Here is a 12,328-nt window from a genome sequence, read left to right on the forward strand (position 1 = left end):
AATTGGATTGTTTGTATTCCTGGTGTTGAGTTGCATGAGTTCTTTCTATATTTTGAAAATTAACCCCTTATCAGATGTATACCCAGCAAATATGTTCTCCAATACAGTGGGTTTCCTTTTTCATTTTGTGAATGGTTTCTTTTTTTCTGTGCAGAAGCTTTTTAGATTGATGTAGTCTCACTGTTTATTTTTTCCTTTGTTTCCCTTACTAGGCGATGTATCAGTGAAAATTCTGCTACATAAGATGTCTGAGAGTTTACTGCCCATGTTTTCTTCTAGGATCTTTGTGGTTTCGTGACTTACATTTAAGTCTTGTATCCATTTTGAGTTTATTCTTGTGTATGGTATAAGTTGGTGGTCTAGTTTCATATTTTTGCATGTACCTGTCCAATTTTCCCAATACCACTATTGAAGAGAGTATCTTTACTTTATTGTATGCTCTTACCTTCTTTGTCAAATATTAATTGACCATATTGGAGTAGGTCGATTTCTTGGATCTCTGTTCTGTTCTATTGGTCTATGAGCCTGTTCTTGTGCCAGTACCAGGTTGTTTCAATTACAATGGTTTTGTAGTATAAGTTGATATCTGGTATTGTGATCCTAAAGCTTTGTTCTTCTCTCTCAAGATTTCTGTGGCTATTCGAGGTCTTTTTTGGTTCCATATCAATCTTTGAAATATTTGCTTAGATCTATGAGATATGCCTTTGGTATTTAAACAGGATTGCATTGAATCAGGAGATGGCTTTGGGTAATGTGGACATTTTAATTATGTTAATTATTCCAATTCATCAACACCATATTTAATTCCACTTGTTTGTATCTTCTACCATTTCCTTTGTCATTGCCTTATATTTTTCTGAGTACAGGTCTTTTACCTCCTTAGTTAAATTTATTTCTAGGTATCTTATTTTGTATTGTTGCAATTGTAAATGGGATTGGTTTTTAAGTTTTTCTGTCTGAGAGTTCATTATTGGTGTATAAAAATGCCATATATTTCCGGGTGTTAATTTTATGTCCTGCTACTTTGCTGAATTTATTTATTAAATCGAGCAGTTTTGGGGTGGAGTCTTGAGGTTTTTTTATGTATAATATTATGTCACCAGCGAATGAATAATGACTGTTTTATTTCCTCCTTTCCAATTTAGATGGCTTTTATTTCTTTTTCTTCTCTGATTGGTCTGGCTAGAACTTCCAGTACAATGTTGAATAAGAGTGGTGAAAGAGACATCCCTGTCTTGTTCCTGATCTTAAGGAAAATATTTTTAGTTGTTGCCCATTGAGTAGGATGTTGGCTCTAGGTTTGTCATACACGGACTTTATTAAGTTGAGGTATAATACCTCTATTCCCACTTTGCTGAGAGTTTATAGAAAATGGGTGCTGGATTTTGTGAATGCTTTTTCTGCATCTATTGATATGATCATATGGGTTTTATCCTTATTTTGTTTACGTGGTATAACACATTTATTGATCTGTGGATAGTGAACCATCCTGTCATCCCCAGAATAAATCCCTTGGTCATAGTGTATGATATTTTTAATGTATTGCTGGATCTGATTTGCTAATATTTTTTGAGGATTTTAACATCTATGTTCAACAAGGATATTTGCCTATAATTTTCTTTCTTAATTGTGTCTTTATCTAGTTTTGAAATTAGGATAATACTGACCTCGTAAAAAGAGCTTGAACATCTTCCCTTCTCTTGAATTTATTGGAATAGTTTGAGGATGATAGGTGTTAATTGCTCTTTGAATGTATGGTAAAATTCACCTGTGAAGCCATCTGGTTCAGAGCTTTTGTTTGCTGGGAGATTTTTTGATTACTGCTTCAATTTCATTAGTTGTTATCAGCCTCGTCAGGTTTTCTGATTCTTCTTGATTGAGTTTTTGCAGATTGTATGCTTCTAGGAATTTGGCCATTTTTCCCAGGTTGTCCAGTTTGTTGGCATATAGTTGTTCAAAGTATTTTCTTAAAATTCTTTGTATTTCTGTGATGTCAGATGTTACTTTGCCTCTTTCATTTCTGATTTTATTTATTTTGGTCTTCTCTTTTTGTTTCATGAAAAGTCTGAATAAAGGTTCATCAATCTCATTTATCTTTTCAAAGAACCTGCTCTTGGTTTCATTGATCTTTTATATTGTTGTTGTTGTTTTTCCTTTATTGATTTTAGAGAGAGAGGAAGTGAAAGAGATAGAGAGATAGAAACATCGATGAGAGAGAACATCGATTGGCTCCCTCCTGCATGCCCCCCACGCGGGATTAAGCCCATAACCAGGGCATGTGTCCTGATCAGGAATCAAACCGGGGACCTCTTGGTGCATGGGTTGACGCTCAACCACTGAGCCACACCAGCAGGACTGTATTATTTTTTTATTTAGTCTCTATGTCATTCATTACCACTCTAATCTTTATTATTTCCTTCCTTATACTTCTTCTGAGTTTTTCTTATTGTTCTCTTTCTAATTCTTTTAGTTAAAGGGTTACATTGTTTATTTGAGCTTTCTCTTCTTTCTTGAACTAAGCTGGTAATGCTATGAACTTACTGCTGTTACCCATATATTTTGGATTGTTGTGTGCTCTCAAAAAGTTTTTTTTTTATCTCTGCCTTGATCTTATTGGTAATCCAATCATTGTTTACTAACAAGCTGTTTCATCTCCATATGTATGAATGTTTTTGTTTTTTTATTGTAGTTGTTTCCTAGTTTCACGCCATTGTGATCTGAGAATATGCTTGATATGATTTAAATCTTCTTGACTTTGTTAAGACTTATTTTGTGTCCTAACATGTGGTCTATCTTTAATAATGATCCATGTACACCTGAGAAGAATGTGTATACTGCCACTTGGGAATGAAATGTTCTATATATATATATCAATTCAATCCATGTGATCTCATGTGTCGTTTAAGGGTACTGTTTCCTTGTTAATTTTTTTGTCTGGGAGACCTATCCAGTGATGTTAGTGATGACAGTATTGCTGTCAATCTTTCCCTTAAGTTCTTCAAGAGTTTTAAAATATTTTAGGTGCTCTTATATTGGGTGTGAATATGTTTACAAGGCTTATATTTTCTTTTTGTATCAATACTTTTAGTATTATGTAGTATCCTTATCTGTCTCTTATATTTTTTTTTTTTTTTAAGTCTACTTTGTCAGGTATGAGTATTGGTACCCCAGCTTTTTTTTTTTTCCATTTCCATGGAATATTTTTTTTCCTACCCTTCACTTTTCTTTCTGTGTGAATATTTTGTTCTGAGAAGGGTCTCTCATAGACGTCATATATATGGATCATGTTTTCTTATCCATTCAGCTACCCTATGTCTTTTGATTGGAGCATTTAGTCCATCTATATTTAAGGTTATTTTTAATATGTATTTATTTATTGCATTTTTTTCTTTATACCTATCTCTCTCTCTCTCTCTCTCTCTCTCTCTCTCTCTCTCTCTCTCTCTCTATCTCTCCATTTCTTTTTCTTCTTAAAGCACTCCCTTTAATATTCCTTGCAATGCTGGTTTGGTGGTAGTGTACCCTTTTAGTTTTTTATTTTATTATGTCTGTGAAGCTCTTTATTTTGCCTCAATTTTAAATGATAGCTTTGCAGGATAGAATAGTTTGGGATATTCAGGTCCTTGCTTTTCTTTACTTGAAAACTTTATGCCAATCTCTTTTGGCCTGAAGTCTTTCTGTTGAGAAATCAGCTGACATTCTAATGGGTACTCACTTTTAGGTAACTTTCTGTCTCTCTCTTGCTGACTTTAAGATTTTTTTTTTTTGTCTTTAATGTTTGTCATTTTAACTATAATATGACTTGGTGTGGGTCTCTTTGGGTTTATCTTGATTGGAACTCTGTGCTTCCTAAATTTGTGTGACATTTTTATTCACCAGGTTAGGGAAGTTTTCTGTCATTATTTCTTTAAACAGTTTCTCTATTCCTTGTTCACTTTTTTCTTTGTCTGGTACCCCTATGATGCAGATGTTGTTATGTTTCATACTGTTTCAAATGTTTCCTTAAACTATCTTCCTACTTTTTCATTCCTTTCTCTTTTTGCTTCTCTTAATGTGTTATTTTCTACCTTGTCTCCCAAATCACTGATTCGATCTTCTGCTTTATCCAATCTACTTTTGATTCACTCCAGTTTACTCTTGATGTCAGCTATGTTATTCTTCATTTCTGCCTGGTTCTTGTTCACTTTTGTTACTTCTTATTTCATGCTGTCATAGTTCCCACTAACTTCCTTGTAATTCTCAGTAAGTTCCTTATAACCATTACTGTAAACTCTATCTGATAAATTATTTGAGTCCATTTCATTTAATTATTTTTCTGGAGAGTCCTCCTTTTCTTTCATTTGGGTTTTTTTTTTTCTTTTTCTCTCCATGTTTGCTATCCTTTTGTATTTGTTTCTATGCATTAGATCAAACTGCTATGCCTCCCAGTCTTCGTTGAGTGGCCTTATGTAGTAAGTGTTCTGTGGGACTCAGTGGTGCAGTCTCTTTGATTTCTGATCTAGATGCTCTAAGAATGTCCCTTGTGTGGGTTATTTGGTCACTCCTCTTGTAATTGGGTCTTGATTGTTGTTGCTGTGTTCATGGGTAGGGTCTCCTCTCAGGCTGGCTGACTGTGAGGCTCGCCCCTGACCACATTGTGTGAGCTGTTGTTCAGGTGCTTGAAAATCAGAAGAGTTGAGTTTTGGCTTCAAAATAAAAAGAGCTGGGTTTGGGCTTTTGACTTTTATCAACAACTGTGTAATCTTAGGCAAGAATTTTTATCCTTTGAGGTCTAATTTTCTTTATCTTGGAGAAAATGTTTTCATATTCCCTTTTTAATTCTTAGTTCCACAATGTCTTCTCTCAAGAATATTTTTAAAGTGGGAAATTAATCTTGCTTCACATGAGGCACTTGGAAGATTAAGAACCTGAGCCACAAGGGACTTCCTGGAAGACAAAGAAGAGTCAGAGTTTACAGAAAGCTGTCATGAATTCATGAGGCTGACAAATAGCACAGGATTCAGGTATCTTCTAGGACTGGAGGTTAGGAATCTCATTGGCCATATTACCATTTCATGGATACAGTATCTTCTCCTGCATTCCAATTTCTGTTTTCTGTGTAGAGACTGATTCCTGTTCAACAGCCTGAGCCATGGGAGCAGCTGTCCAGTCCTCTGTGGTGGCTGAGCACTCCAGTCTTAAGCAGGAAACTGCTGAATAGGTACAAAGTGCACCTGCATGCCTTCAGACCTGGCTACAGCCTTGGATTGCGTCGCAGTAAATTCAGAAGCTAGAGCAATCCATTCACCCTGAAGTTCTTCCCAGTTCAATGTTTTCTCTGCAGTGGCCTGCTCATCCTTTCCAATTTCCTCAGGATCTCTGTAAGAGCAGAGATCAAATGTGTCTAAATTTACCATGTTAATAATTTTTAAGTATTCATTCAGTGGCATTAATTATATTCACAAGGTTGTGCAACCAACATCACTATCTATTTTCCAAAACTTTCATCATTCCAAATGGAAATCTCTAACCATCAAGCAATAATTCCTCATTCTCCATTCCCCCAGTTCCTGGTAACCTCTAATCTATTTTCTGTCTATATGAATTTGTCTGTTTCACATAAGTGGAATCATAAAATATTTGTCCTCTTGTGTATGGTTTATTTTACTTCGTGTAATATTTTCAAAGTCGCTCCATGTTTAGCATAGATCATAACTTTATTTCTTTTAATGGCTGCATAATATTTCATGGTATGCATACACCACATTGTATTTATCCATTCATCTACTGATAAACATTGGACTGCTTCCACCTTTTCACTATCGTGAATAATGCTGTTATTAACATGACTATACAAGAATCTCAGTCCCTGCTTTTGATTCCTTTGGGTATATACCTAAGAGTGAAATTGCTGGATTATACAGCAATTCTCCACTGGCTTTTTGAGAAAGTGCCTAACTGTTTTCCAGAGCAATTCTTTAGACTTTTAAAACTCAGATTAAGCAACAAATGGAGGAGGCTCTTGTTATACTATGAGAATGCCTGAGTGATTAGAGAGCCCGGTAGATCTGGAGACCTGATTAGCACAGAATACATCTTTCTGGCCCTATATCTCTCTCCTGGGCAATATCATTAAAGGGTCACACCTGAGTGACTCCTAGACTGAGAAGTTAGCAAAGCTGAGCCTCAGAGTCCCTTGCTTGCATTCATTCCTTCCAAGGCCCTGGGAAAGATCCTTATAATATGGTCATTTTTTTTTCTTCTTCATTTTCAAAAGTAAAACATTTTAACCAAAGTCAGTTAAGACCAATGCATCTTTCCATTCCAACTTTCATTCTACATACTTCCCCTTGCATTGGGTGGCATTAGAGTATACCTGGGCATTTTGGAGATCTGATTAAGGGGAAGTTAAGTTGGGGTTACATTTAATATTGATTTAGAAGGTTATATTTATGGAGATTATGGTTTCTCTTAAGCATAACTTAATGACTACTTGTCATCCCAGTACAGGAATATTTCTGAAGATACTACCCACTGAGGAAACTCATCAACACAATGAGCCATAGAAGATATAAAAGTGTCTGGATTACTCAGCAGAAGAAATAAGATTGGAAATGTACAGAGCCACAAACTAATCTGTGGTAAATTCTTCCAAACAAGCATGTAAAATCACAAGTAGAAAATTCACTTTTCGTCAATGCTGAACCAAAACGGAAGCCTCTCCTGTCAGGATTTCTACTTGATCACACAGCATGTATGATCATAAGTGCACCACACATTTGATTCTTTTAAAACTTTCACAAAAAAGAAATTATCAAAATTCCTGTACTTTTAGGGCAACTCTCATGGTGCAAAAGGAGAACATTTTTACCAGTTTGAAGATGAAAGAGACTTGAAAGAGGATTTTACAAGTTTGACAACAATCTGAAAAATTTACAAGGTATTACTGATACTGGTTGAGAAGATGAACAAACTTTTCTACACTGTCAATTATAAAAACCATATTTTGATCAATTATGCTAGAAGAAATAACTGAATTATCTTTCTCTTCTCTCTAAAGATAATATTATTAAGTTATTGCTTTACAAAAAGTATACAGGTAACAACATAGGGGCAAAAGTGCTAGGGAGTGGCATCAGACAATTAATAAAGTACATTATTCTCTGGATATGTGATGTTTGCGGCTATTTGTCAGACTTTTCACAGTGTGTGATTCATTGTGATTTCTTTTCTCATTCTAAAAAAAAAAAACCACTTCCATGAAACATTTTATATTTATAATTTTTGATTCTTTTTCTTAAAAATAATCTTTCCAAGATTGTCTAAGCAACAGTTCCACAAGTCTGTCTCTATGAAGCAGGTTTTGCCACCACTGACCCACCTTCATGTAAAGCTGTATTCTGTTCTGTGCTGCTCTGACTTGTCAGGGTCCCTGTCTATACAACCTTTCAATAAGTCACATTCCTCTTTACTCCCCTTGCTTCATATTTACCCACTTCTTCTGTGACCTCTTCACCTCATAGCAGCACTCATCTCCCCCTTGGAGTTCTTGCTGCTTGCTTTCCTTTAGAGGCCTCCCATGAAGGGCCAAATATTGGCCCCCAAAGATACCTAGATCCAAATCCCTAGAACTGTGAATGTCACCTTTATGGTGAAAAAGGATTTTACAGATGAGATTCAGTTAAGGATCTTGAGATGGGAGATTATCCTGGATTACTCCAGTGGGCCCTAAATATTCTTATAAGAGGGAGAAGAGAAAGATGTGATACAGAAAAAGGAGAAGATGAGACAACCATGAGGGAGAGATTGGAGTGATGCTGCCATGAGCCCAGGAATGCCCGCAGCCACCAGAATCTGGAAACGGCAGGGAATGGAGTCTCTCCTTAAGTCTGTGGAGGGAGCCTGGCCCTGCTGACACCTTGGTTGTAGCCCAGTGAAACTGATTTTGGACTTCTGGCCTCTAGAGCTATGAGAGAAAATATGTAGGTTTTAAACCACCTGGTTTATGGTAATTTGTTACAGTAGCAACAGGAAATAAATATACTTCCCAGTCCACAGTCTATTCTGAAAGATCAAGCTCCCCCATTCAGACAACTTGTGGTTCTAATATTCCGGTCACAAGATCCCCTTTTATGCGACCCTTCAGCCACGTCCTCTTCATCCCTTGCCCATGTTTTTTTCATTCACAGAGGACTTCAAGTCCCTCTATGAAAGTTCATGAAACTGCCCCACTTGTGCCCTTGGCCAGCCTGGTGGCCAGGATGTCCTTGAAATGGTTCTCTCCAGTGGAACCCTGATGTGTAAGGGGGCAAAGCCTCTGTCTCTCACACGTTCCTCTGGTCTGACTCTCTTCCTTTCCTAAGAGGTCTCTTCTATGGAGTCTGTGATTTCCCCAACAAACAGAACAACAATAACAAAAACCCTCTTCAAACATGCCTCCTCTAAGAATCTTAATCTTGCCCTGGCTGGTTTGGCGCAGCGGTTGGAGCGTCGGCCTGCAGTACTGAGAGACCCGGGTTCGGTTCCCACTAAGGGCACGTACCTCGGTTGCAGTTTGTCCCCGGCCCTGGTTGGTCGTGCGGGTGGCAGCCACTCGATGTGTCCCTTCACATCGATGTTTCTCTCTCTCTCTCTTCCTCTCTCTCCCTCCCGCTCTATCTGAACAAAAAATGGAAAAATGTCCTCGGGTGAGGATTAAAAAAAAAAAAAAAAGAAGCCCTGGCCAGGTTGGCTCAGCGGTTAGAGCGTTGGCCTGCAGTCCGGAGAGACCCGGGTTCGGTTCCCGCTAAGGGCATGTACTTCGGTTGCAGTTTGCCCCCGGCCCTGGTTGGTCGTGCGGGTGGCAGCCACTCGATGTGTCCCTTCACATCGATGTTTCTCTCTCTCTCTCCCTTTCTCTCTCTCCCTCCCACTCTATCTGTACAAAAAATGGAAAAATATCCTCGGGTGAGGATAAAAAAATATAAAAAAAAAAAAAAAAAGAATCTTAATCTTAATTTCTTAGGGAAGAATATGTTGTATCTGCTCCTGCCTCATTCTCCTACCTTGTCTTTTTTCCCAGAGGGAAATGTTGACAATTTTTTATTCTAGAAGCTGCTGGAAGAAAAGACTTCTTATTTTTGAATAAAGTTAGTCTCCTACTATCTATTGAAGGATTATGTGCAGGGAACTAGACTAAGAGCTGAGACATGGCTCCTGTCCTCAGAAAGCTTAGAGACTCCACTGGGGTGAGAGTGGAAGCAACAAGATATTCACATGAATATTTACCAAAAAAGTCAGAATTTACAACAAAATGTGCAAAATGCCATAACAAAGAGTGATGAAGGTGCAAAGCAGGGAAACATTACATTGCAACAGGAGTCAGGAAAGCATTGTGAGTAGAACACACTTGTGATGGGCCTGGAGGGGTGAATTTCACCGGGGCAGAATCGGCTGGTGTAAGCCTAGGTACAAAGACAGGAAAGACTAAGCTCTAAGGAAATAAAGTTGGACAGGAAATTTGAGACCATATTTTAGAGCAGGGGTCAGCAAACTTTTATAGCAAGCCTTTCTATAAAGGGCCAAATAGTACTTTAGGCTTTGCAAACCATGTAGTCTCTGTCACAATGACTCAGCTCTGCCATTATAGCAGAGATGCAGCCACAAACAATATGTAAATGAACAGGTATGGCTGTGTTCCAATAAAACTTTATTTACATAATCAGGAAGCAGAAACAGAACACCCAGCTAAGGAAACTATCGGCTATGAGAAGCCTATAGTGAGCAGGAGGATATTATAAAATGCTATAATAATTATTTTTCTAAAGCTATGTGTTTGGAAAAGTAATTTGGCACTAGAATTAGGGTACTAGAATTAAAGGAACCTGAGAGGATGTTATAGTGTTTTGGGTAAAAGCTGGAATTAGGGTTTTGAGAATAGAAATGAGAAGGTCAAATTTATAGGGCATGGCAACTTAGTGGATGTGGACAGAAATGGAGAGTCGAGTGAAATAGGCTCTCACTTTGGAACCTAGAGGCTGGGATTTCCCCCCACAGGGAAAATTTGTGAGCCATATAATGAGGAAGATTTGGGGGTTGCATGTGCCATGAAATGGTCTCTGCACTGGGGCTGAATGGTTCGGCAGCTGGTGTGAGACGGCTGAGCCTCTTTTGTTTGTGCCTGAGGCCATGTGGGACACAGCTGACCCAAGGCTCCAGGGTGACCCCTGAGGCTTTGAGTAGACAGCACCTGACACTCTGAGTCCAGCCAAGCCTGGGCTCTGAGCAGGCAAGGAGGAGGATCCCTGAGAGCTGCTAGACATCTCAGAGGACAGCCAATGCAGAGCAAAACCAGTCCCGCCAGAAGCAGGGTGAGGCCGTGCCAAGTGACTATGGACGCTACATGTGTGGGCCAAATTGCTTTCTAATTACATTGCACTCCAGACAAGGCAAAATAGTGTCTCTTGAAAAGCATGTATGTGGAGTCAGGGTAAGTCTAGAGAGGTCAGGGTGGTGGAAGTCGGAGCAAGGAGTCATGTTACAGAGTTCATTGCCATCCTGTAAGGAAGAGTAGGGAGGAGGCAAGAGAGGATGTGCAACTCATCAGAACCCTGCAGACAGGTTTTGAAGAGTTGAACACCTTTAAATGGAGTAGGTGATTCCGAAAGAAAAAAAAAGTCATTTCACTAGGAATATCTCATCATTCTCTCTGGAACTTAATATAACACCCTCCTGGAAAAATCATATAAAGATTGTTTTTGTTTTTGTTTTTGCCTGTGTTCTACAGCAAACATTCTCCCTGCTGCTCTGCGTGCTGAGACAATTTAGTTGAAAAGGAGCCACCTTTGAATTTGCCACAGTTATGTTTGACAAAGAGGCCATTTACTCACTAGTTACACACTTTCTTGCTGAGATGCAAATGGTAAGGTTTGGCAGATATTGAAAATGCTATTTTGACATTTCATGCATTTTCTTGGGACTCTATTTTAGAAGTGCAGCAATAAGAGAAATATTCCTGACTTAGAAATATAAATATAATGCTACTACTTGGGGTTATTTATTCCCAGGCAATCAATCAGGAAACATTAGATAATATATTCAGAGCAGTTTCAAACAGAGTTCCAGTCAAGTAAGTAATCTTTTCATATGTTATATGATTTTTGAAAAAGATGAAATAGGAAAAGAATTAAAAGACACTCTCAAGCTTAGATTGTAAATATGAATGACTGTCAATTTGTAAAGGGATGAAATGGCTTTAATTATGCTAAAGCAAATGCTAATAGTGAAACCAAATGCTGCTATTCTATTAATTCACAGATAATTTAAATACAACTGGTGACTCCAGGACTTTTTGGCAATACATATAGTTTTTTTTTTCAAGATGAAGAATCAACTAGGTGTTGTTCAGTCTCTTCAACCTGGTCCCAGGTATTCCAGACCAAGTATCTCCCCAGTCATTTCAATGGTTGACTTTCCATTGTACTTACCACACCATGTGCTCTGGCTGTACTTTTTGGCAAAATGGTTAAGAAGCAATTATGAGAAAAGTTAGACGTGGATCCTTTATGTTTCCTTCCCAGCAGTGCCATCAAGACGAAGAACAGACTGGTACAAGGGCTTGCCAGGCTAAGGTAAGCAGAGAAGACTAGTCACAGGGAAGGAAGCTAGTTTGTCTTCATACAGGGCTCTTTCTGATGAAAAGTTCCTCTTTTAGGCCTGTGTTAAAGGTGAGTTTGGCCTTTAGAGTACCTAATGGAAAGGTCCAGATGTCTGGGTCAGGAGAAGATTCCACTTGAATAACAGCTCTCCTGGTTTAGAAACCCAAGTTGGCCATGGGCCTGTGGATTCCCACCTGCACTTGAAGGCACATCATGTGCAGAAGCTTGGAAAACACAGTGTTGAGTCCCTGTGCCTATAACCGGGTGAATAAGAAGTGAACCTCAGATCAAGTCAGCTCCTCCCGGTTCTACTAAGGGGTCAGTGTAGACCAGGGTGAACTACACACACGTGCAGCTTTGTATGCTACTGGCCTTGGTGGCTGAGAGAAAGGCGGCTTTCTTCCCACCGAAAGGCCTTGCACGCAGGCCGCTCTGGTGATGACGGGAGAATCATCAGCTGATAGACCAGGTAAATCATGGATCAGCCGGGTTTGCCTTCACTTTCCCTGAATTTCTATTTTTGTGCACTTCCAGACACCTTTGTCCTTTTTCAGGGAGCCAAGGACTCCTACTCATCTGGTAACTGCTTCAATCTGATTTGCAAAACTGTCCAAAGTTTTCAGCTGTGACCTTGACTTGTCTCTTCTTGTCTGTTCAACAGGGCCAGTCCCTGAGTACAGTTTGGTTTCCATGGACCAAAGATGTTAGCATCA

This window comes from Molossus molossus, unplaced genomic scaffold, assembly GCF_014108415.1.
Source record: "Molossus molossus isolate mMolMol1 unplaced genomic scaffold, mMolMol1.p scaffold_m16_p_1, whole genome shotgun sequence".
Lineage (NCBI taxonomy): Eukaryota > Metazoa > Chordata > Mammalia > Chiroptera > Molossidae > Molossus > Molossus molossus.